Source organism: Lathyrus oleraceus, chromosome 2 (genome assembly GCF_024323335.1).
Source record: "Lathyrus oleraceus cultivar Zhongwan6 chromosome 2, CAAS_Psat_ZW6_1.0, whole genome shotgun sequence".
Classification (NCBI taxonomy): domain Eukaryota; kingdom Viridiplantae; phylum Streptophyta; class Magnoliopsida; order Fabales; family Fabaceae; genus Lathyrus; species Lathyrus oleraceus.
The window spans coordinates 206,552,871-206,580,526 of NC_066580.1; the positions used below are offsets into that span (position 1 = coordinate 206,552,871).

The 27,656-nt window shown below is 38.1% G+C and overlaps 1 non-coding gene across 1 annotated transcript; it reads left to right on the forward strand.

Annotated features, from left to right (window-relative positions):
- Positions 1 to 17,968: 17,968 nt before the first annotated feature.
- Positions 17,969 to 18,075, forward strand: LOC127123980 (small nucleolar RNA R71). Its single transcript, XR_007803631.1, has one exon. It is a non-coding gene; the product is annotated as a small nucleolar RNA R71 (small nucleolar RNA).
- Positions 18,076 to 27,656: the final 9,581 nt, after the last annotated feature.

Below are 27,656 nucleotides of genomic sequence, written 5' to 3' on the forward strand. Positions count from 1 at the left end.
GTAGTGTTCAAGAAACCACCCAAAACAGAGCTGTGATCAAAAAAACCGAGAATGCTTTTGAATCTTCAATGTTTTTACTGCAGTGACAAAACCCAGAGTAATCAGTCAAAGCGTTAAGATTTCAAGGAAATTCCCAAATTGGAATTGGGACAAAAGCAAAGAAGAAAGCTAAGTACAGATTACCATTTTCGAATTGTAGCATCAAAAAAGACAACTCGGTTCTGAGCACCAAAAAAGCACTTCTGGAATTTGCTTCTTTGAGCTTTTGAGTATCAAATCAAAGCCCTAGCTGTGAGTATAAAAGAGGAAAAACCCTAATCAGAGGGGCGGATTAAAAAAAAAACGGAGCAAACAGAAAAACCCTAAATCTAAAAAATCAAAAAAACCAACCTATTGGGAAGAGGCGAAAGAGGGAGGTTCGAGATTCGTCATTGTTGCCACCGCCGAAGGTGAGCTTCTTCGTTTCAACCATTGGATTCTTACACAATTTGAGTGAGGTTGAGGGTATTTGGGGTTGGGGACGCGCTCGAGAGAGAGGTGAGAGGTTGAAGACGTAAGGGTTTTAGGTGAGAGATTGAGGGAGCATTGTGAGATTGAGAGAGAGAGCGGCGGATAAGAGATAGAGAGAGCATTTGAGGTTGTCTTTTTTGTTAGAACGAGTCTGTACTTTTTCTTGATGTTTTTTTTTAATTTATTCCATACATAATAAGTCATTTTTAAAACTATTAAATTTATGATTAGGTTTCCTAGGTTCAGTCAATAAATATTTTCCATTTCCCATTTTATTCTCTTTTTGAAGAAACCAACGGCCAGGGGTTGGGATTAATTAGGGTACTCTACAGTTTTTTATTATTTAGTTTTTTTCATTTTAATTCTTTTTTAGTTTATCTTAGTTTATATATTTAAGTTAGTATTAAAATATCAGTTAGTTAGTAAGTGGTTTGGTGGAGGGGAGTGGCTTCTAGATCTTTAGTGTAGTGGGTTCGATACTCCTAGACGTAGTTTTTCTTTCTTTTAATATTTTCTTTCATATTTATGCTTTATTATTTATATTTCTTTTTTTTTATTATTGTTTAATAATATAGATTTGTTTTTTCTTTTAATTGCATCATGCATTCGAAACCATTTTTTTAACTTATAAAAATCATATTTTCTCGATTTAATATCGAGCCCATTTTCACACCCTTGTAAGTCGATTGCTTTTTAAGCATCGTCGTCAACCTCACATAGCTTACTCTTGGGCTTTCTTACAATGAGTCGTTTCCCTTGCACTTACACTCATGCATTATTTGTTGTTTGGGTCCGATTCAATTATTTCATGATTTTTTAATCCCCATTTGACAAAATGTACCCCACTCCCCCGATGTGTAATAATCTTGTACTATTTTATTTCTTTATTGTTTGGTTATTTAGTTAGATACTAACACAAGAATAAAATCAACAATTTCAAAAATACAAAAAAATATGACTCGATCCAACGTCGAGTATTTTCTCAATAAACAAATTAATTCACTTCTCCCTCCTATTCTATTCCATTTCTCTCAAACTCTCATCAAACGCTTGATTCAACGTCAAGCCATTTTTTTCTGATAAAAATTCAAAAAAATATTAATTCATATTCAAGACCTTTTCAATAAAGATGGAAATGGAACGTGGTGTATACCACGCACTCCTGAGACTAGGATTCGAGATGTATATCTCGCCAATCCTAGCTCTCGCCATCATCCAAATTTATCCACTTTGTTTTTCTCAAACACTCATTCAAATTTCTCTTAAACATCCATCAATACTTGATCTAGGTCAAGTCATTTTCACAACAAAACTCAAGATACATAATTCTTATTTAACACTTTTCCAATAAAGGTGGAAATGGAACATGGTGTATACCATGCACTCCTGAGGTTAAGATTCGAGACGTATGCCTCGCCAATCTTAACTCTCGCCATCGTCTAAAATTGTCAATGCGGTTTCTTCAAACCCTTTCCCAGTCAAATTCCAAAAATACTTAATTCCTATCTTAACTTTTTTCAATAAAGATGGAAATGGAACATGGTGTATACCATGCACTCCTGAGGCTAGGATTCGAGATGTATACCTCGCTCATCCAAGTTCTCGCCATCACTCAAAATACCTCCAACCAATCAAACTTTTTTCTCGCCGCCGTGCGATTAATCAAAACCTTTTTCATAAATGAAAGATATATTGTCTTAAGTGATACAAAACAATGTTTCGGCCACGATTGTTGAGTAGAGATAAATGACGCTTTTTCGAATGTAGATCTATAAATCCGTTCGATGTGTGGTATGCGTCCACTCCTCATCTGTTTTGGGTAAAACGATGTTTTCGTCGATTAATACAATATAGCTTTCGCTAAAATCGACCAACAAACAAACATTTTTCTACCCAGAACTACGTAAGCCTTGATTTCTCTTTTGAGATACGTAGGAGCAGGATTTTTAAATCTTGTCAGGCCCACTAATAAAAAACTTAGGTTTAGTCCTTCGTCAAAAATCCAAAAACATTTCTCTTATCTTCTATTCTTTCATTCCCACCTAATAAATTGAAAAGCCTAACATTTCAAACTAACATTAATGCACACAACTGACCTAATGGTTCCCGTTGAGTACAACGGACGTGAGGGGTGCTAATACCTTCCCCTTGCGTAATCGACTCCCGAACCCTGATATTGGTTGCGATGACCATATCTTATCCTTTCTTTTGTCTTGGGTTTTATCGATATTTCCCCTTTCCTTTTTAGGAATAAATAAAGTTCGGTGGCGACTCTGTTCAGTCCATCATTGCGAGCGTGCGATCGCGCTTCGCTTTGAAGTCGTATCCCCATTTTTTTCGAGGTGCGACATGTAGCCTATCTCCCACTATTCTGTGAGTCTTCTCCTTGCTCCCATTACATGGTTGATGCATAGTGAGTAAATACCCAAGATCTATCGAGTCTAACATGTGGAGAGAGTTCCATCTTTCTGAACTCCCACACCTTCTGATATTCAATGCTCTCCCTGACCAGGGATAAGAGTGATGAGGCACACCCCTCATATCCTTTCATCTGCTTCACCTTAGCCCCTCAATGGCAAGGTTAAGAGCGCCATTCACCTATTCCAGTGGACTTTTTAAGTCAAACCCTTTGATTGAGCCTCCTTGTTTGGTTATAGTGAGTGCTAAATGAATTTGTTTGCTTGATTGATTGTTGCATTTGTACATGCTTACTTGCCATTGTGCATTCATCATTATTGATTGTTAATTCTTGTATGATCATTATTGCATACCCTTGTGGTTTGTTTGAGTTTACCCATTGAGGACAATTGTAAGACCATGTTCTTTGGCTTTTGTTCCCATGATATGGAAGGATAGAGTGTAAGACCTCATTGGTCACTCATATCTTCTTTGCTCTTGTTTGTTGTATGAGAGGATGCAATTGTAAGTCCCTGTGATGTGGCATTTGTATTCCTATGACCATACTTTGGAGGTTGGTTTAAGTCCAGATAGATTGGCATCCGACTTCCAAGTTTTGTTTTACTTTAGGAGGTTGGTGTAAACCCAGTTATTGGTATCCGACATCCGCTTTTTTTGCTTTTGTGAGATTGGTATAAGACCATTGATGGCATCCGGTATCATTGTTTTATTTTAGGAGGTTGGTATAAACCCAGTTATTGGTATCCGACATCCGCTTTTGTGAGATTGGTATAAGACCATTGATGGCATTCGGTATCACCTTGCTTTTATTTTGTTTACTTACTTTGTTGCCTCACTCCTAAGGACACTCTTGAATCATCCTCTATATGATTTCAAGAGGTGAACTTCTAGGAAGTTTTACACTTCATCCACACCTTTTTGTTTCGAAATCCCTTTTCACTTGTTAAATTTTAAAACTTGCAAATGCATGTTGTGCAAACATTCTCGCCCTTTTTCAAATTAGAAACTTGGACCCTAAGTCCTTGATTTTTCAAATTCCATTTCATAACACTTCTTTGAATCAATCTAATCATACTTTGACCATCCTTTTGTGAATAAACATAATCCATTAATCCAACTCACTCAATTGTTTTGTGGCTTTGTCCATGCTTGTTAAGTTTTCATACATTAGCCATAGGTTTGATTTATCCTAGTTGGTTGATGTTAACCTCACCTAGTTGTCCTTAGTTGATTGAATTGTAAGTCTTCCTCGTTTATTATAGGGTTAACCCCTCATTAGCGAGTGGAAGCTTTTCTTACATGGTGGACTTGTTGTTTCATAAGGTTGAGTTTTCTCCCGTGGATAACGTAAAGCCTTAGTGCTATTGTTTTAAAACGAACTCACAAATATTTTGGAAATCTTTTAGCCGAACTACGGCGTTTTGATCCTTACCTTTGATGGAAGGTACGTAGGCAACGGGTTCATCCGTTCGAACACAAAAATAATTAACTTGTACATTCTTTTCTCATCATCTCATTCATGTTTGCACAATATGTCATAAACAAATAAACATTTTTTATACAACAAGTGTGAAAAGGGCTCCCTAGGAGTACCTAGGACATGATGGGTGCCTAACACCTTCCCATTGCGTAATTTACCCCTTACCCAGATTCTCTGATCTTTCATTAGTTTTCTACGTGTAAAACTTCTTAGGTTTTTGTTCGCTTTTTAACCAGTCCTTAGGATAAATAAAAGTGCGGTGGCGACTCGAATTCATTGTATACATTGCTTATGATTTAACCAATAAGTCATATAGCGACGAATACACCGCTACACTAGCTTCAAGCAAAAGAGAGTGAAGCTTAATTTAGTTCAATTGATGTATTGCGTGTTAATCTTGTTTGTTTATCTGTTATTTTTTATTATTATTTTGTCATAATTATTTATTGACTGTGTCTTATTGGGGATGCTCTGGTTGATGATACTTTGTGAGATAGGCTCTTCACCTGAGTCTGAGGAAAACCATAAGATTAAGTTGGTGGTTGCGTAGTGGGCGCCCACAAGGAGTCTTCCTTGTTGGGAAGAAACGAAGACCCCGCTATGAGGAGATTCTCTTGAAATGTTATTGCCTGACGAGTTTTCGTCACGACGATAGTATTCTCAAGTAGGATCAATGACTCTAGGGACCTTTTAACCCATTATATCCGAGGGTTATGTAGTATTTACCTGAAAAGTCTCAGACTTATTAGGTTAATACGAAAGCCCCAATCAGATGAGATCCCTTGGGCGTATTACTACCTTACAGTGGTATTCCCCACCTCGATCTATGACTCTGAGAACCTTATTAGAACCTTGGACTCGAGAGTTATGTAGTATGGACCCATTAAGAGTCTTCCTCTTTGGGACTATACGAAGGCCTCACCCAAACGAGACTCTGTTTAGGGATGTTATTAGCGGATGAGTTTTCATCATGACAATAATTTTCTTAAACATTGATTGATGACTTTGGGAACTTCTTACCTTTAGCATTCTACCAAAAGGGTTGTCTTTAGTAACCAAGAGTACCCACTCGCATGACCTGTATATCAACCTACATGTGACACGCATAATATCATTCATAGCATAGCATTCATATTATTTTATTTCCAAGGAATCTGAGTATCATAAGTTGCAGGAATTCAAGAAACATGGAATCACGCAAAAGAAACATTTACTCCTTCAAGTTCAAGGATCCCGATCTGAAGAATTTACGTAACTTGGTCTCTCAGATGCGCCCTGTATACAGAATCAACTTTGGAAAGAATTATGGCAATTTGCTCAGCATCCTCAATCAACAAGTGGACCATACAACCTTGATCACTTTAGCCCAATTTTATGACTTACCTTTAAGATGCTTCACATTCCAAGACTTCCAGCTAGCACTAACGTTGAAAGAATTCGAGCGTCTTGTTAGGATTCCTATGAAGGACAAGTCACTATTTGAAGGGACAGATGAATCTTTGCCCCTCGAGGTCATTGCTAGTGCGCTTCACATGGATGAAAAGGAAGCAAAAGATAACTTAGAGACCAAAGGGAATATCAAAGGATTTTCACTAAGTTTTATTTTGGAAAGAGCTCATACCCTGTTGAAGGCAGAAAGTTGGGATGCTTGTTACTCTGCTATTGCATTGGCCATCTATGGCGTCGTCCTGTTCCCGAATATGGATGGTTTTGTAGACATGACTGCCATTTGTGTCTTTCTTACTGGGAACCAAGTACCCACTTTGCTAGCCGATGTCTATTATCACATAAGTCATAAGTATACTAAGAAGAAGGGATTGATTGCTTGTTGTTCTCCTTTATTGTATCAGTGGTTTCTAGAACATCTTCCGAAGACAGGTGCTTGGGTTGAACAAACAAATGTTAGTTGGCCTCAGAGATTGGGATCACTCCGATCTGAAGATCTCTCTTGGTACTTCAAAGAATATATCAACGTAGACATCATATTCAGTTGTGGAGATTTCCCAAATCTACCGCTTATTGGAACTCAAGGATGTGTGAATGCTAATCCAGTTCTATCACTCAGACAACTCGGTTACCCAATGGAAGGCCCTCCAGAGGCAAATTCTTTGGAAGCTTTCTTGTTACTTGACTTTTGGGCTGAGAATCCTAGCTTATTCCAGCAAATCAAAGAAGCTTGGAAAAATGTCAATTGAAAAGGGAAAGCTGAGTTAGGAAGAGCAAATGGGATTACAAAAAAACCATATTTTCAGTGGGTAAAGGAAAGGGTGCAGATGATTAAAATGTCATTTGTCATTCGGACACCTATACCTCTTCCTGAACCTAAGCTCACCCATGTCCCTATTGAAGAAATTGAGGAACTCAAGACCACCATGGCAAAGCTAGAAAAAGAGAATGAAGAGTTGCAGACAAAACTCCAACAAACCATCAATGAGAAAAATAATATGAAGTGGGAGCTCGAGTGATCGCGACTTTATGAGTCGAATTGGGGTACAAACTGCAAGTGCACAGTTCTATCGAGTAGTTTTAAAAGATATCGATCCCACAGGGACTTATGAATCGATATACGGTTATCTAAGGTTACTTCGTAAAGCTAAGGCGGATGATACTTTGATTGTTTCGGGAAAAATAAAAACTAAACTAAGATCTAGATTAAATATCAATTAAGCGAATATCGGTATGTAGTTCGTCGTAATTAGGGAATCAATTCTTCATTGGTTTCTTGGTTTTAAAATAAATCTTTTCGGTAGACACTATTGATTAAAAGTCTCATCTCAAACTCTCGCTCTGTTGAATAGACTATGATTTTATATTAACGTAGCTGTCACTTATTAGTTAAGTCCAAAATCACTTTTTGAAAACAATAAAATCCGTAGAAACTCTTTTTAAGAAAACACTAATCGTTTAAACACCCTTGTCTCAAACTCTCGCTCTGTTGACTTAGATTATATAATTAAATTCAAATGCTTAACTCTCGTCCTCACATTCAACCTTTAAAAATACTTTTTGAAAAAGATTAGAATTTAATTAACTCTAAAAATTGCTTTCGCCCTGATCTAGAATTAATGTCCAATTTACACTGTCCAGTTAAAAACTCAAACTCTCGTTCTATTGATTTTAACTTCTTTTTGTCTTTTACTTTCGTACAAAAACTTTGTTATTAAACCTGTAAATTGAGACCATAAAAAGAGTGATTTTATTTTTAAACGTAATTGAACCGACTTATTTTTGATTCCTTCATTCCGCTTACTCTACATACCGATACCTAAATAAGTTAGCCGGACATGCTAAACAGTTCTAAATAATCATCATGCATAAATAATTCCATCTCAGACAAATAATATAAATAAACAATAAAGCAGGGCATATATAAATTCAAATAGTAATTAAAGAACCTGAATAATTTATAGCAATCTTGAACACTCCACCACAGACCGGTTGGATTTGTTCTTGAATTCTTCAATCGGACAGAAAAATAAAAGCGAAGGAATAAATAAAAAAACTAGATTCTAACGTAAGGTTAGATCCGGTGAAAGATACACAATAGTTTCCGGTGTAGAAACTATTGTGTGAAAAATTAATTAAGTGCTGAAAGCTTAACTGGAAGAGAAAAATTTAACGAAGAGGAGCCCCCGGGAGAGAGAGCTGCAACCACTATTTATATTATCCCCATTTGTAACGATTTCCAAAACTCTTCCGTAAAAGTAGTCTTCACGTTTCCAAAGGTCAAGCGTAACAATAGGCTTCAATGTGCCTCTGTTGCGCTTCTGAAGCCAAAAATATAGGAGAATGGTGTGACGTCCGTCACACCATGTGTTACGCTCGTAACACAAGTAGGCAGAGCGTGACGCTCGTCACACCTTGTGTGGCGCTCGTCACAGGCGCAGCGCCTGTGCTTTTGGGCTGGGCTTTGGCTTTGTGGATTTTGCTTCTTTTCATTTCTTTTTGCACCTCCTTTTCTTCCTTTTTCACTTGTGCTTCAAATAAACTACCTGAGATAAATAGAAAGCAAAATACCAAGTAATATCGAATAAAATGAAATAAATTGAAGTGAATAATAATATAATTTAATTAAATCGAGTCCAAAAATGTGATATAGTTTCATGTTATCAAACTCCCCCATACTTAGACCGTTGCTTGTCCTCAAGCAAAATACAGTATAGAAATCGTTTTAAAAATTTAGCTAGATGAAATTTCAAAACGCACATCAATTCGTACTAGGTTGCAAGTAGATTTTGTTTAGGAGTAACTTGAGTTTAATCTTGACATCAACAACTACCGTTGCAACCTCAGATAACCTCACCTTATGCGAACCAGTTCGAGTCATGCTATTATAACTAGCCTAGTTCTTTTACTCTTATTTCACCCGTTTTCATTCTAGCGAAATCACATTAAGCCATTTATCGTTTCGCGCACATAGTGGAGTGACCGGTTAGTGATTCTGATCCCCTTTTCAGCTTGAAGCTCTGGTACATGAGTCGGATAACTTCGTTATTTAGTCCGTTGCAAATTGCGGGGGATCGGACCGTAGTCCGCCCTACCAAGTTTAGCACCAGATACCTGCCGAACCAATTCATAATGGATCTTATCGTATTATGCTTTCGTATGATCTGCGACCTTTAGATTAAATGATCTGGTAAGGATCACCTAACTTAATTAGTGCATTTCCTGATATATATATATATATATATATTTTTTTTCTTTATTTTGGGAATCATTCCCTTATGTTCATCGGTCCTCCACGTAGTTTGCTATTAAGATGATGCTGACTTCTTGTATAAACTACTCGGGGTTACTATAAAGTTAAAAGTCCAGGGACTTGTATAACAGGTGCCTTTCTGATCTAACAAGTTGAGGTTTGTTTAGAGTGTTGGGGCGGTAATAATTTTTGTCTTAATTGTCTCAAATTTGATAAAATAGGCAACCTTTATACTTACTGAGTGTGTTGAATTTTTGTTGTGGCTCATGAAAATTTTGAGGGAATAGATAATAGAAATTTTTCACACTAGGGACTTAACTTAAAATAAATCTATATTATAATAAAATTTGTTTATATATATATATATATTATATATATATATATATATATATATATAATATATATATATATATATATATATATATATATATATATATATATATTATATATATATATATATAATATATATATATATATATATATATATATATATATATATATATATATATATATAAATAATAGAAAGGGAAATAACATTGAAAGGAAAGATAACATACTTGAAAAAGGGAAGATTGAAAGAACAAGGTTGTCCTCCCCACACTTAAATGAAACATTGTCCCCAATGTTTCAAAGAAAACAAAAGAAATACAAAAAGGGAAAAGAAAAGGAAACTAAAGTCAATGTTGCCTTCCGCCTCTTGTTCTTGGACCTGGTGATCGTTGACGTACTTCTAAGTCGTCAAACCTGTTGAGTAACTCAGTGAACCGCTGATCGGTTATGGCATTCCTCGCTTCCTGTTGTTGTTGCATCTGGCGCATCATTTGCATCATTTCGAGATTTTGTGCTTGCATACCATCGATAGCATCCATGATGTCGTCGTTGGTTGCAGGTCTTCTTCATCGACGACATCGTGAGGATGTACCAGCTATATTATCGGAAGGGTTTAGAGGGACTGATTGTTGTGCAGGAGCCTGATCGCCTTGCTCCATCTCTTCAAACTCGTCTGCAGGCGGGTTTGCATGTGAAGGCTCGGTAGCTTCGGGAGCATTCAGATCATAGATGTGGCGGTTGGGATTTGTGACATATGTTAGGCCAATATTGGGTAAAACAACGCTTGGGACTTCCTGGTTGTTCACCATAAGGTAATATTTTCCGCCTACTCTGTTTTTGATTAGACGGCTGGACCGACAATAGCTTATATCCATAGATAGGGGAGGTAAAGATTCTAAATTTTGGAGTCGGTCCTCTAGGTTTAAGCCAAGTGCTATTGTGGTTATTAAACCACCAATTACAAAAGGTTGACGGCCTCTAGCACATAGGGTGCGGATGTGATAAAATAGGAAGGAGGCAGCGTTTACCTGAGTATCGCTTTCAAAGACGCATTGGAGGAAGAATAATTCTTTGGCGTTTACTTTGCTGTTGTTTGGTCTTCCAAAAACTGTGTTTTGCAGGATGCGGATAAAGTACCGGATGGTTGGGTTATGTATATGGGAAGCAAGGAGCACATCCCAGTTGTTGGTTTCTACACCGGATAGTTTCCTAAAGAGGTCGAAGGCGTGTATGTGCCACTGGGAATTCGGAGGGATTCTCGGGTGGACTCGGTCTCCTACAGGGAACTGTAGCATGGTGCTCAACTGATCCTGGGATAGCGAGTATTCGATGTTGAACATACGGAAGGTTGCGGTACCGGTTAAGTACTCGTCTTTACCGGCCGGAGTGTTGTACGAATAGGAACTCAAAAATTCTAAGGTTAGGGATGGGTAGGTAGGTTGATTATGAGTGCACAGAAAGGTTAAACCAGCAAGGCGGAGCATCCATTCTATACCTTGAAGTAATCCTAATTCTTGTAAACAAGTTAAATCAGGGTACCTGGTGGGTTGGACGCCTCGTTGTTGGAAACGCTCGAATTGCTCCCTTTGATAATCTTCATCTTCGGATCGGAAGATGATATTTCCGAAATTTTGGTTTCCCGCCATACTGATAAGTGATTTGAAAGAGGTAAAAGGTAAGAAGATGAAATGTATTTGATAGAATGGTTTGTGGTGTATGAAGAAAGGTATGATGGGTATTTATAGGAAAAAATTTGGAAGTTGGAAAGGGAGTGGTTGAAAAGTAAATAAATGTGGGTAGATGTGAATAAATGGGGAAGGTAAAAAGGTGGGATGGTGTAACGGTCGTGTCTCCAACGGTTAGTAACGTTCACATAGCCAGACGGTGTCACGCTCGTGACAGGGGCGTTACGGGCGTCACAAGCACTTGGTGTGACGTCCGTCATGGATTGTGTGACGCTCGTCACACAGTCATTCTGGCAACGTACTCTGTTTTTACCATTATATTTTATTGCTGTTATTTTGTCACGCATATGTTTATTTGTGATACTTCTAAATTGCCTTGCATGCTATTCTACTTTCCATAATATATATCTATTTTTAATAAGTCATGTAGGTAGCAACAGTAGAGAGCATTATTGCTAGATATTGCATAAGCCATAATAAAGTAAAATAAATCAATAGCTTCATAAAATAATCATAATGTAAAATTGGAAGACAAAAGCAAACATGCGAAAGAAAAACAAATACGAACATAGTTTGAAACAACATTAATGAATAATCTAACTAAAACTAAATAACTAAGAAAAACACGGTTTCGCAACTCGTGGAACTGATTTGTCATACTGCTCATGTATCCCAGAAATTCTTGTCCCATATTAGCTAACTCTTCTCTGAGGGCGTCTTGTTCTGACATCAAAGCTTGAATGGTGGTGTTATAATCAGCTCCGGGCATATGATGTCTAGGATCGGGTATTGCCGATTCTTCGGTTGGAACAGGTTGAGGAGGAGGATCAATATCATAATAACCAGATGGTGTCTGAGGGTCAGATTCAGCATAAGGGATCTGGTCGTCACAAATCTCATAGTCCTGGATGGATTCAGTAGATCTAGCAGGAGAGGGTGTTGCGTTCAGATTGTAGAGCCAGTTATTGTGGTTATGAACACTAGTCCTCGGACTAGGCAAGGTGAATAGGCAAAGAACTTGGTTATTAATTATAAGCTCAAACTCTTCAGGCCCTAAGTTTGCTATAAACATAGTGTTGAAAAGGAAGGGTATACTCATAATCGCAATGCCGCAAAAAGGGCTTAAGTCAAGCATAGGCTGACGTAATCCGATAGCATTACCAATCATGGTTATCAAACCGCCTATTTGAATTGGTGCTCGTTCATCTTGGATAAGGCGGTCAAAATTCGCCAACATAAAAGTGGCACCGTTTACTGGACGGTTCTGGGAAGCGCAAAATATGATGAAGAGTCCATCACGTAAAACTGAGGTACTGTTTGTCTTCTTCCCAAATAAGGTGTGGGTCAGGATCTTATGGAAATAACGGAAGGCCGGGTTATGTATGTTTCCAGAAAGAAACTCATGTTCCTCGGGATCGTCATTTTCAGTCAAGCTTCCCCAGAAGTGTTCAAGTTCTCTGTATTCAAAAAGTTCTTCTTGGCTCACTGTGAATGTATCAAGGGAGGTAGGGAAACCTAAAAGGTTGGTAAAATCTCGAATGTTAAATTGGTACTCCATATTGAACATTCTGAACTGGATGAAACCTCTGCTTATTCCTTTTCCATGGCTAGGTAGATAGATCAGAGAGCTAAGGAATTCCATAGTCAGTCTCTGATAAGTGACAAAATGTCTTCGAATAGGAGTGGTTTCCCACCCTATCTGACTCAGCAAAAACAGAACACTCTCTCTTAGTCTAAGGGCAGTCATTGCCCAATCATCAGCATACAAACTAGGTAACATCTCTCTCGCGGCTAGTTCCTCAAACTTTTGTTTTTGAGCTTTCCCTCTGAATTTGATACCCATACGATCAATTTGTCCCATCAGGTTAATGTTAGCTAGAGAAAAGAAAAACAAGAGTTTTAGTCAGGATTTGGCCAAATGCCGAAAGAAGAATAGAAAAGTTTTTAATAAATTAAAATAAATTAAGAATGAATACTAAATAGAGTTTAAAAGAAAAAGGAATAATTAAAAAAGAAATAAAAATAAAATAAAAATTATGGGTTGTCTCCCACGAAGCGCTTTGTTTAATGTCGCAAGCTCGACATAAAAACTATCAAATATAATCTATAAATTCTGGAGGCATTACGTCTAAGTGCAAGACTTGCGAATCTTCATTATTTTCTGCATAGTGATAATGTTTTAGACGCTTCCCGTTCACGATAAATGGTTCTATAGATTTTCCTTTAATTTCTACCACTCCACTGGGAAAAACATTGGTGATTTGGAAAGGGCCTGACCATCTAGAACGTAGTTTTCTTGGGAATAACTTAAGTCTAGAGTTGAACAAAAGGACTACATCGCCTTGTTTGAAGATTTTTCTCGATATACGTTTATCATGCCATTTCTTTGTTCTTTCTTTGTAGATTCTGGTATTTTCATAGGCGTCTTGTCGAAGTTCCTCTAATTCATTTATGTCAAGAATTCGCTTTTCACCAGCGTCCCTATAGTTTAAATTTAGATTTTTAATAGCCCAGTAGGCCTTATGTTCTAATTCTACCGGGAGGTGGCAAGATTTTCCATAAATAAGCTTAAATGGGGTTGTCCCTATGGGAGTTTTGTAAGCAGTTCGATATGCCCATAAAGCTTCTGGTAATTTCGATGACCAGTCTTTCCTTGAGGTGGCGACTGTTTTTTCTAATATTTGTTTAATTTCTCTGTTAGACAGCTCCACTTGTCCACTGGTTTGAGGGTGATAAGGTGTTGCTACTCTATGTCTCACACCATACTTAAACAGTAGTTTTTCGAGTATCTTAGATATGAAATGCGATCCACCATCACTGATTACTATTCTTGGGACACCAAATCTTGGAAATATTATATTCTTAAAGAGTCTAGTTACTACTCGTGTGTCATTTGTTGGAGAAGCTATAGCTTCAATCCATTTTGATACATAGTCAACCGCCACGAGTATGTACTTGTTACCGAAGGAAGGTGGGAAAGGTCCCATGAAGTCTATTCCCCACACGTCGAAAATCTCTACTTCCAAAATGCCTTTTTGTGGCATCTCGTCACGTCTAGATATGTTTCCTGTGTGTTGACATCTATCACATTTCTTAATAGCCGCATGCACATCCTTCCATATATTTGGCCAATAAAAACCGGCTTGTAGGATTTTGGAGCAGGTCTTGGATGTACTTGCATGTCCACCATAAGGAGCGGAGTGGCAGTGTTGGATTATATTTTCTACCTCTTCTTCGGGTATGCACCGACGGAAAATACCATCGGGGCCTCTTTTAAAAAGTAAAGGGTCATCCCAGTAATAGTGTTTTATGTCATAGAAGAATCGTTTCTTTTGCTGGTAGGATAAAGTAGGTGGAACTATTCCGGCAGCTAAATAATTGACGAAGTCAGCGTACCATGGTGTAGCAGATATAGCTAAGGTGGTTTCTACCTGTTTATCAACTTTATTTTCTTCCAAAGTAGCTATAAGTTTATCGTACGAGAAATCATCGTTAATTGATGTTCTTTCCGGTTCAAGGTTCTCGAGTCTAGAGAGGTGATCTGCTACTACGTTTTCAGTCCCTTTCTTGTCTTTGATTTCCAAATCGAACTCTTGTAGCAACAAGATCCACCTAAGGAGTCTAGGTTTAGCATCCTTTTTTGTTAAGAGGTACTTAATAGCGGCGTGGTCAGTGTAAACGATTATTTTGGCTCCGACCAAGTAAGAAAGAAATTTATCTAGCACAAATACTACTGCTAAAAGTTCTTTCTCAGTTGTGGCGTAATTCATTTGTGCTTCATCTAGAGTTCTACTTGTGTAATATATGACGTGAAGCTTTTTATCCTTTCGTTGTCCTAAAATAGCACCCACAGCATAATCACTGGCATCACACATTATTTCGAATGGTTCATTCCAATCTGGTGTCTGCATTATGGGCGCGGAGATCAATGCTTGTTTAAGCGTTTGAAATGCTTCTAAACATTTATTGTCGAATATGAATTCAGCATCCTTCATCAATAGCCCGGTTAAAGGTTTAGTTATTTTAGAGAAGTCTTTAATGAATCGTCGGTAAAAACCGGCGTGTCCTAAGAAGCTTCGCACTTCTGTCACAGTTTTCGGAGGTTGAAGGTTTTCAATTACCTCTATTTTGGCTTTGTCTACTTCAATTCCTCTATTTGAGATGATGTGTCCTAAAACAATTCATTCTTGTACCATAAAGTGACATTTTTCCCAATTAAGTACTAGGTTAACTTTTACACATCGTTCTAGAACTCTTTCTAGATTTTCGAGGCATTCTTCAAAGCTTTGTCCGCATACGGAAAAATCGTCCATAAATACTTCCATGATGTTTTCGAGAAAATCGGCGAATATTGCCATCATGCACCTTTGGAAGGTTGCAGGAGCATTGCACAAGCCAAACGACATTCGTCGATAAGCGAAGGTACCAAAAGGACATGTGAACGTTGTCTTTTCTTGGTCATCGGGATGAATTGGTATTTGAAAGAAGCATGAATAACCGTCTAGATAGCAGAAATGAGAATGTTTTGCTAATCGTTCTAACATCTGGTCAATGAATGGTAAAGGGAAATGGTCTTTTCGGGTTGCTTTGTTTAGTTTCCTATAGTCAATGCACATTCTCCATCCCGATTCGATTCGTTTGGTTATAGTTTCTCCTTTTTCATTTTCAATAACTGTTATACCTCCTTTCTTTGGTACTACGTGTACCAGACTAACCCATTTGCTATCAAATATAGGATATATGATACCTGCCTCTAATAACTTGGTTATTTCTTTCTTCACTACCTCACTCAGGATCGGGTTTAGTCTCCTCTGGTGTTCCCTAGAAGTTTTACAGTCTTCTTCTAGCATGATGCGGTGCATACAAATAGAAGGACTTATTCCTTTAAGATCAGTGATGTTATATCCTAGTGCGGTTGGATATTTTCTTAAGATATGCAGGAGTTTTTCGGTTTCGAGTTTTCCTAGGTCTGCATTAACTATCACTGGTCGTTCAAGTTCTAAGTCTAGGAATTCATATCTCAGATTTTTGGGAAGTGTTTTCAGGTCAAGGGTTGGTTTCTTAAGGCATTGTGTAGGGTCCGATGTTATTGCTAAACATTGGTTAAGTTTATCTTCTACAAGGTAGTCAGATGATTCGTCTTTTTCTAACTCTGTTTCTTTTATGCATTCATCGATGATATCCATGAAGTAACATGTATCTTCTATTGCAAGTGCTTTCAAAAATTGGGATAGTCTCAATTTTCTCTTCTCCTACTTCGAAAGTGAGTCGTCCTCGTTTTACGTCTATGATTGCACCGGCAGTTGCTAAGAATGGTCTTCCCAATATAATGGGTGTAACTTCATCTTCTCTTATGTCCATAATTATAAAATCGGTTGGGATATAGAATTGACCTATGCGCACGGGAACGTTTTCAAGAATTCCTATAGGATATCTAACGGAACGATCCGCTAGTTGCACAGACATTTTAGTTGGTCTTAATTCTCCCATTTCTAGTTTCTTGCATATGGATAAAGGCATAACACTAATACCGGCTCCTAAATCGCATAAGGCTTTGTCTATGACAAATTTTCCTATGTGACAGGGTATAGAGAAACTACCTGGATCTTTAAGTTTAGGAGGCATATTCTGGATTATAGCGCTACATTCAGCGGTGAGTGTAACGGTTTCGCTATCTTCAAGTTTCCTTTTATTAGAAAGAATTTCTTTTAAGAACTTAGCATATGAGGGTATCTGCGTAATAGCTTCTGTAAAAGGAATTGTGACGTTTAATTGTTTCAGTAGGTCAAGAAATTTTTTAAATTGGCCCGCATCTTTGGTTTTAATAAGCCTTTGAGGGTAAGGAATAGGTGGTTTATAAGGTGGTGGAGGTACATAAGGTTCTTTTTTTCTACGGTTTCCTTATTACTCTCTTCCTTTTCCTTAGGTTTATTTTCTTCCTCAGTTGACTTTTTAGAGTTTTGGTTCTCAGTTCTTGGATCAGACGGTCCTTCCACTTCCGTTCCACTTCTTAGTATGATTGCATGAGCGTGGCTTCTCGGGTTAGGTTGGGGCTGTCTAGGAAATGTACCAGTTGGGGCAGCAGTAGGTGCTTGTTGTTGAGCTACCTGTGATATTTGCGTTTCCAGCATTTTGTTATGGGTAGCCAGGGCATCTACCTTATTTGCTAGTTGTTTAATTTGTTCGCCAGTGTGTACATTCTGGTTTAAGAAATCTTTATTGGTTTGCTGTTGAGAAGCTATGAAGTTTTCCATCATGATTTCCAAGTTGGATTTCCTAGGAACGTTATTGTTAGGTGTAGATGGGATCGGCTTCTAATATCCAGGAGGTATAGCTGGGGCTTGATTTGGAGCTTGTCCAGGCGCGTATAAAGCATTAGTACTCTTATATGAAAAATTAGGATGATTCTTCCAGTTGGAGTTATAGGTATGCGAGTAGGGATTTCCTTGAGCATAGTTTACTTGCTCCGCTTGGATTCCTGTTAGGAGCTAACAATCTGCAAGAGTGTGACCTTGGATTCCACAAACTTCGCAATTCTGAGTTATGGCAACCACGGCGGCTGGAGGTGATACATTTAAACTTTCAATTTTCTGGACCAGAGCATCCACTTTTGCATTAACATGATCAAGGTTACTTATCTCGTACATGCCACTTTTCGTTTGAGGTTTTTCTACCATTGTTCGTTCGCTTCCCCACTGATAGTGGTTTTGGGCCATGCTCTCGATAAGTTGGTAAGCATCAGCGTAAGGTTTGTTCATAAGTGCACCACCTGCGGCGGCGTCTATTGTTAACCTCGTGTTGTACAAGAGACCATTATAGAAGGTATGAATCACTAACCAGTCCTCTAAACCATGGTGCGGACAAAGTCTCATCATGTCTTTGTATCTTTCCCATGCTTCGAAAAGAGACTCGTTATCTTTCTGTTTAAATCCATTTATCTGGGCTCTTAACATAGCTGTTTTGCTTGGAGGAAAATATCGGGCAAGAAAGACTTTCTTCAGCTCGTTCCATGTGGTAACTGAGTTGGAAGGAAGAGACTGAAGCCATCGTCTAGCGCTATCTCGTAACGAGAAAGGAAAGAGACGAAGTCGAATTGCCTCTGAAGTGACACCATTAGCTTTAACAGTATCAACGTATTAGACAAATACGGATAAATGAAGGTTTGGATCCTCGGTAGGATTTCCAGAGAATTGGTTTTGTTGCACTGCCTGCAACAGTGAAGGTTTAAGTTCGAAGTTGTTTGCTTCGATTGCGGGTGGAGCAATACTCGAATGCAGCTCATCTTGCGATGGAGCGGCGTAATCTCGAAGAGCACGAGCTGGTTCTGCCATCTCGGGTATCGGCGAAGGAAGAAGATTTTTGAGATCAGGAATTTCGATAGGAGGGAGATTGTTTGCAGCACGATATTCCCGAATTCGTCGTAAGACTCGGAGATATAATTCGATATCGTTGATTCGTAAGTAGAACGGTTCGCCTTGTGAGCGAGTATGTGGCATACAAATCAACGAAAGAAATAATAAAAAAAACCTTAGTCTCTACAGCGTAACAGAAGAGTTACGATATCGACTAAATAAAAGTCCCCGGCAACGGCGCCAAAAACTTGATCGCGACTTTATGAGTCGAATTGGGGTACAAACTGCAAGTGCACAGTTTTATCGCGTAGTTTTAAAAGATATCGATCCCACAGGGACTTATGAATCGATATACCATTATCTAAGGTTACTTCGTAAAGCTAAGGCGGATGATACTTTGATTGTTTCGGGAAAAATAAAAACTAAACTAAGATCTAGATTAAATATCAATTAAGCGAATATCGGTATGTAGTTCGTCGTAATTAGGGAATCAATTCTTCATTGGTTTCTTGGTTTTAAAATAAACTTTTCGGTAGACACTATTGATTAAAAGTCTCATCTCAAACTCTCGCTCTGTTGAATAGACTATGATTTTATATTAACGTAGCTGTCACTTATTAGTTAAGTCCAAAATCACTTTTTGAAAACAATAAAATCCGTAGAAACTCTTTTTAAGAAAACACTAATCGTTTAAACACCCTTGTCTCAAACTCTCGCTCTGTTGACTTAGATTATATAATTAAATTCAAATGCTTAACTCTCGTCCTCACATTCAACCTTTAAAAGTACTTTCTGAAAAAGATTAGAATTTAATTAACTCTAAAAATTGCTTTCGCCCTGATATAGAATTAATGTCCAATTTACACTGTCCAGTTAAAAACTCAAACTCTCGCTCTATTGATTTTAACTTCTTTATGTCTTTTACTTTCGTACAAAAACCTTGTTATTAAACCTGTAAATTGAGACCATAAAAAGAGTGATTTTATTTTTAAACGTAATTGAACCGACTTATTTTTGATTCCTTCATTCCGCTTACTCTACATACCGATACCTAAATAAGTTAGCCGGACATGCTAAACAGTTCTAAATAATCATCATGCATAAATAATTCCATCTCAGACAAATAATATAAATAAACAATAAAGCAGGGCATATATAAATTCAAATAGTAATTAAAGAACCTGAATAATTTATAGCAATCTTGAACACTCCACCACAGACCGGTTGGATTTGTTCTTGAATTCTTCAATCGGACAGAAAAATAAAAGCGAAGGAATAAATAAAAAAACTAGATTCTAACGTAAGGTTAGATCCGGTGAAAGATACACAATAGTTTCCGGTATAGAAACTATTGTGTGAAAAATTAATTAAGTGCTGAAAGCTTAACTGGAAAAGAAAATAAAAATTGCAAATAAAACAAAAACTGTAAAAAGCTGTAAAAAGGGTATGGTATGCTTGCACAGGTGGAAGAGAAAAATTTAACGAAGAGGAGCCCCCGGGAGAGAGAGCTGCAGCCACTATTTATATTATCCCCGTTTGTAACGGTTTCCAAAACTCTTCCGTAAAAGTAGTCTTCACGTTTCCAAAGGTCAAGCGTAACAATAGGCTTCAACGTGCCTCTGTTGCGCTTCTGAAGCCAAAAATATAGGAGAATGGTGTGACGTCTGTCACACCATGTGTTACGCTCGTAACACAAGTAGGCAGAGTGTGACGCTCGTCACAGGCGCAACGCCTGTGCTTTTGGGCTGGGCTTTGGCTTTGTGGATTTTGCTTCTTTTCATTTCTTTTTGCACCTCCTTTTCTTCCTTTTTCACTTGTGCTTCAAATAAACTACCTGAGATAAATAGAAAGCAAAATACCAAGTAATATCGAATAAAATGAAATAAATTGAAGTGAATAATAATATAATTTAATTAAATCGAGTCAAAAAATGTGATATAGTTTCATGTTATCATCGAGAGAAAAGAGGCACAACTTCAAGCCCACGTGGAAAAGTTCAATAAGGAGGAGCATAAGATAAAGAAGATCAAAGTGGGATTAGAACAAGCTGATCATTGCTTGTATACTCTTAAGGGTCAACTACGACAAGCTCAGAAAGAATGTCAAGAGAATGAGCGTTGGTGGCATCTAGCCACAAAAGAAAACAAGACGATAAGGGATACACTTGGGGCTTAGAGAAAAGAACTTACCAATTCTGTTCGTCAGGCAAAAGCTGAAGTAGATCAGGAGCGCCGACTAAAGAAAATAGCCACTGAAGCTTCTAGGGTGCCACCCATGGTATGAGAGGAGAAGTGTCGAGAAGTAAGAGATGTCAGGGAGTCTGTAAGTTATTGGAAGAACCAACTAGAGTCATTACGCCAAGACAACTCCATATGGTTGAAAGAGCGAGACTATGTGATTGAAGATTATGAATCCTTTAAGAAGACCATAGACTTATTACAAGGAGATAGGGATAAGTTTCGTGCAAAACTCGATGGGCTAGTAGGATTCTGTAATTGGGCAGCTAAAGAATTGCCATGGAGGTTAATAGACGCAGTAGAAGAGTTAAAAGAAGATAGCACTCCTCCAACCATAATCAATTTCGTTCTGCTCTGCAAAGGGTTGTTGAAGAGATTCAATGAGGAACTAGAAGAGCTTCAGGCCAGAAAGCCAACTGTTTAATTTGCTTATGTCTTGTATTTTGGTTCCTTTAACAAATGTACTTTTAAACTATGAACTTTTTGGACCTCTATGTTATGTATTGGAATAAATGACGTGTAAAAATTACTCCATTATTGCTATTCTAAGTATTTTTTGTTTCTTCGAATTACAAACAACTAATGAAACTCGAATGAGTCCTTGGAAATAAAATATGCATAACATTCACATCTTCATTACGCATCATACTTCATGAAAAAAAAAACTTACCCAACCTTTTTACCCTTTATCCAGCCACACTGACTAATCAACACCGGTACGGGACGCGAAGCAAATACAAGATGACACTAGAGCTAGTTGAGGCCAACCAGGTTACCATGAGAACAAACATCAATACGATCCAGGAGAAGATGAACCAGCTGTTGGAGACAAGGCTTGCGATCGCTCAGAGAGAGAGGAGCGAGGAGGATGAAGCTAGGGCAAAAAGGAATGATGGCGCGCCAGGTCCGAATCCCCAAGACGAAAGTTACGTCCCCACCAATAAGAGATTGGTTCAGATACCGGTAGGAGGAGATCGTGCAGAACCTTCTGATGCGTCTACTCATCATGGATCCGAAATTGGAGATGACCAGTATGATGCATTCTATATGCCTAATCAACCAAAGCCTAAGATACTTTCAGATCCTGCTGCAGATAGGCTATGTGCCCTGGAAAAGAAAATCAAAGCCATAGAAGGAAACAACATCTTCGGTGCTTCTGCCATGAACATGCGTTTGGTATCGAATTTAGTCATCTCGGCTAAATTTAAAACTCCTGATTTTAAGAAGTATAAAGGACAGACTTGTCCAAGAAGTCACTTAGTGATGTAATTCAGGAAAATGGTTGCTCATACCGAAAATGACAAACTACTTGTACACTGTTTCCAAGACAGTTTGAGTGGAGCATCTCTGAGATGGTATATGAGTTTAGAACAGGGGCGAATTCAAAGTTGGGAGGATTTGGCTGACGCATTTCGCCGTCAATACAAATACAACTTAGATATGGCACCCGACCGAATGCAGTTGCAAGGGATAGCTATGAAGGAGAGTGAGTCATTCAAAGAATACGCCCAGCGGTGGAAAGAGTTGGCTGCTCAGGTAGAGCCACCATTATCTGAGAAGGAAATGACCGGGATATTTGTGGACACCTTAAAGGACTCATTCTTTGATCGATTAGTTAGAAGTGCCGCATCTGACTTCGCACATCTAGTTACAATTGGAGACCGCATAGAGAAGGGGTTGAGGGATGGAAAGATTCCTGGAGCAGTGGTAGCACCTAGCCCACCAAAGAAATATTCCGGAGGTTTCCCGAAGAAAAGAGAAGGCGAAACAAACGCCATATCCAGAAATTATAAAGGGAAGCAATAAGCTTCATATGGCTAAGTCGTCGCCGTGGTACCCATACCCTATCAACAGCCAATGTAGCAACAACAAATGTATCCGCCACAACATCAACAACATCATCATCAGCAAAATACCGCACTGTTGGTGTAAGCCCTAGAGGCCAATACTCTTGGTACTTGTATCGAATTATTTATTAATAATAAAAGGCTTTTTCTTTATTACAGTTGTTTAATAAAGTCCCTAGAATAGTTAGTCGGTTTAATGCATCAAGTGTGACTTGATCATGAGACCACATTAAACATAAGGACACTATTCTTAAAGTATTCGTAGTCGAGCTTTAGTGTGAAGTGGGATAACATTAAAGCATTAAGGCTATTATGTTTGTAGACTGATGATCACATCTCATGGATCATGGATAAAGAGTTATCAAGTCTTAAACATAGGTATGAATATTAAGAGTAATATTTATACCGGATTGACCCACTATGAGAATACTATATAGAAAGTTATGCAAAGTGTCATAAGTTATTCTCATGGTGATAATGGTGTATACCACTCTTCGACCTGAAACCACTGTGGATCCTAGATGTAGAGTCGAGTGCTTTATTGCTGATCCAACGTTGTTCGTAACTGGATAACCATAAAGACAGTTGATGGGTACTCCACAAAGCATGCTGAGGGACATGAGTGTCCTAGATGGAATTTGCCCATCCTGCGTAACAGGATAAATGTCTATGGGCCCAATATTGAACTGGACAAGGATGACACGGTCTATACCTTGTGTTCAATATAGACATAATGGCAAAAGGGTAGGTATACACATAATCATTATCACAAGAGGTTTTGTCAGGTCACATGACATTTTCGTGTCTTGGGTAGCAGTGATGTGTTGCTAGATACCGCTTACTGTTTATTATGTTAAATACGTGATTTAATATAATTGCCAACGCCGCGAAAACCTATAGGGTCACACACAAAGGACGGATTGATGAGAGATAGAATAATTGAGGAATACCATAATGTATGGTTCCCTTAAGTAGAATACGAAATATGGTAAGGTACCAAATACTTAAGTGATTTTGGCATATTATGAGATATGGGCCAAAATACACTTAAGTGGGCTTTTTAGCTTGAAGCCCACACAAGTGGTTCTATAAATAGAACCCCTTGGGTAGAAGCATTGTAACTCACTTAGACAGACAACACAACTGAAGAGTTGGAATTTCGTATCTCTCTTTCTCTCACTCAAAGCCTTCATTCATAACAGCTAGCACTGCGATTGAAGGAATCTGTTCGTGTGTACTGAGTAGAGACGTTGTCATCGTTCAACGTTCGTGATCGCCACAAGAGGTAACGATTCTATCATTGATCATGCCCATTCGTAAGGATCACTAAATGGAGAAATTTTTAAATTCCGCTGCGCCTTGGATGGCAATTCTCCTTCAGTGGTATCAGAGCCTGGTTACGAAACCATGAATCTGATAACTGTTTTTGTTCTGTATTAATATGATTAAAGACAAAATGAATCAAAGATTAAATTGAGATCGATCAAGTCATATATATGATATATGTAATCCTGATGCAAAATACATTATATATGATATAGTGTTCTCGTTTCGTTCATTCAAACACTCAATGGTTGTTTTCCTTTGAGCGATCAATGGTCGTTTGCTTCTTGATCCGACATTAGTATGGTGAAGCAATGACGTGTTGATCAATCATACTGAATTAATAATCGAGATGTGTTTGACAGTCTGAAATTGGTGCATCAGGGTTAGTGATGACACAAGGGTTGTGTTGTCAGAGAGTTATGCGATTGGGGTTTGACTGCACAAGAGTTATGCTTTCTAAACACTTTTTGGAACAGTGTTAACCGGTTAACGCAATACGAAATAAAAATTTTGAGTTTTTCCAACAGTGTTAACTGGTTAACGCATTTGGTTAACCGGTTAACGCAAGACGGAAAACAGTTTTCCAAGAGAATTTCTAACAGTGTTAACCGGTTAACGCATTTGGTTAACCGGTTAACGCAAGGCAAAATTCACCCGTTCGGCTAACTCAGTGCTTTAAAAGTATCAAGTGTTGATGCGGAAAGCGACATCGATTTTAAACGAATTGTTCATTAAAATATGGTGATCGGTCGTCGAGATTTAATTTGATTTTAATTAATTAAAGGAATTAATAATAATAAAGTGTTTATTATTGTCTTGTGGTGATCGGTTATGGCCTTAGTTTTCCTTTATTCTGCTTTGGGTTTAAAATACGACCTGCGTGTCGTGCCTCTCTCTTAATCTCCCAAATGTAACTTCTTTTCTCATCTCACTCCCTCGCATGTAAAACGAGTTTCTTTTATGTAATGTAATGATATGAAGAAAGCAAAGAAGTCAGTGCCAAAGGAGGACAACCTTGAAGATCTTGCTTGGAGAAGCTTAGATCGTTGTTAGGTTAAGCTTAGGTTCTCTCATTGGCTTGGGAGAACAATTGCGCTAGGGGCCATAACTGTTTCATTATGCATGTGAATGTATGTTGATGCATGTGAGAGACGGTTTATATGATAAGCAAGCCGGTGAGATCAGAAAATTGCAATTCCCTCAAATTAAATATTAAGTTTATGCTTTCCAAGTTTTAACACTCATCAAGACTAGTAATGGATAATGTAGGTTTCGCCTACGCGAGGTGCATGTTCTATATTAGTAAGGTGCGATGGGATAATTGTAATATCCAACTGTTAAAACAATGGGTCAAACTTAACTAAACAAATTGTAATAAGTTATAAATGTTTAGAAGCAAGAGTTGGGAATGATCCATATGATGGATTGGAATAAGGAGTTATTCACCCAACTGAAATTTTCGAGAGTTGTATGAGATACAATTGGAAGGAGTTCCTACCTAAATAACCTAGTTTTGTGTAATCCGCCTACGCGGACTTAGAACGAAGTGGAATATGGATCTCGACCCACTAGAAAATCTTCCAACGGGATTTCCCGAATCAAGTGATGAGAGTCATTTGTTTTGAGTAAAATAGTGGGAGCATATTTAATTAAAGGCCTAATTAAATATGTCAATGATACTTATATTTTCGTTAATCCTTATGTAGATTACCATGAAAACAAACACCTCTAACAACAGATTGCGATCAAACCTTGACAAGGAAAAATTGTCTGGGACAAATTTCCTGGATTGGTACCGAAACCTGAGGATTGTCCTCAAACATGATAAAGGGAAAGGCAAGGAAGTTGCCAAACCCATACCCACTAGTGCTACTTTAAAGCCTAGTGGAGGCATAGAAAAAGAAGGCACCTGCTTCCATTGCGGTAAGACCGGACACTGGAAGAGGAACTGCCCAAAGTACCTGGAAGATAGGAAGAATGGAGTAGAGACTCCAACTTCAGGTATTTTTGTTATTGAAATTAATTTGTCTACTTCTACATCATGGGTATTAGATACTGGATGCGGTTCTCACATTTGTACAAATGTGCAAGGACTAAAGGGGAGTAAAAAAATTGGCAAAAGGTGAAGTCGACCTACGAGTTGGTAATGGAGCAAAGGTTGATGCCTTAGCCGTAGGAACTTATGAATTGACTTTACCTAGTGGTTTAATAATTCAGTTAGAGAACTGTTATTATGTACCTGCAGTTAGCAGGAATATCATTTCTGTTTCTTGTTTGGACAAGTTCGGTTTTTCGTTCATAATAAAGAACAATTGTTGTTCAATTTATTTGAATGATATATTTTATGCTACTGCTCAAATGAGCAATGGATTATATGTCCTTGATCTTGAGATGCCAGTTTATAACATTAATACTAAAAGGATGAAACCTAATGAGTTAAATACAACTTACCTTTGGCATTGTCAATTAGGCCACATAAATGAGAAACGCATTTCCAAACTCCATAAAGATGGAATCTTGGACTCTTTTGATTATGAATCATATGAGACATGCAGATCTTATTTAATTGGAAAGATGACAAAGTCTCCATTCACAGGAAAAGGTGAAAGAGCTAATGATCTTTTGGCCCTCATACATACTGATGTATGTGGACCACTGAACATACCAGCCAGAGGAGGTTTTCAGTACTTCATCACATTCACTGATGATTTCAGTAGATATGGTTATTTAATGAAACACAAATAAGAGTCCTTTGAAAAGTTCAAGGAATTCAAGAATGAAGTACAAAACCAACTAGGTAAGAATATTAAAACTCTTCGACCAGATCGAGGTGGTGAATATTTAAGCCTAGAGTTTGATGACCATCTGAAAGAGTGTGGGATCCTATCCCAACTCACTCCTCCTGGAACACCCCAATGGAATGGTGTGTCTGAGAGAAGAAATCGAACCCTGTTAGACATGGTTCGATCCATGATGAGTCACGCCGATCTTCCAAACTCCTTTTGGGGACATGCGCTATTGACAGCAGCTTACACACTTAACCGTGTTCCATCCAAAAAGGTTGATAAGACACCATATGAGATTTGGAGTGGTAAGAGACCACATATGTCTTACATGAAGATTTGGGGTTGCGGAGTTTATGTGAAACGACAAATTTCAACTAAGCTTGAGCCCAAATCTGACAAATGCTTATTTGTGGGGTATCCTAAAGAAACAAGAGGATATTATTTCTACAATCCTTCTGAGGGCAAAGTGTTTGTCGCTCGAACTGGAGTTTTCCTAGAAAGGGATTTTATTTCCAAAGGAATCAGTGGGAGGAAAGTAGAACTTGAAGAAATTCAAGAATCACAAAGCATCGATACACCTATGAAGGAATTAGAGAAGGAAACACAAGTTGTTGTGGAAGAGCACCCTGCTCAAGTAGAACAAGACCAACGTAGGTCAGGCAGGATACGTCACCTACCTGAGAGATATGGATATCTCATAACAGATCAAGGTGATGTATTACTCATGGATCAAGATGAGCCTGTGACCTACTAAGAGGCCATAACTGGTCCCGAGTCTGAGAAGTGGCTAGAAGCCATGAAATCCGAAATAGATTCCATGTACACAAACCAAGTTTGGACCTTGGTAGAGCCTCCTGTAGGAGTTAATCCTATAGGATGCAAGTGGGTCTTCAAAAAGAAGAATGACATGGATGGTAAGGTACATACCTATAAGGCAAGACTGGTTGCAAAAGGATATAAACAAATCCATAGGGTTGACTATGATG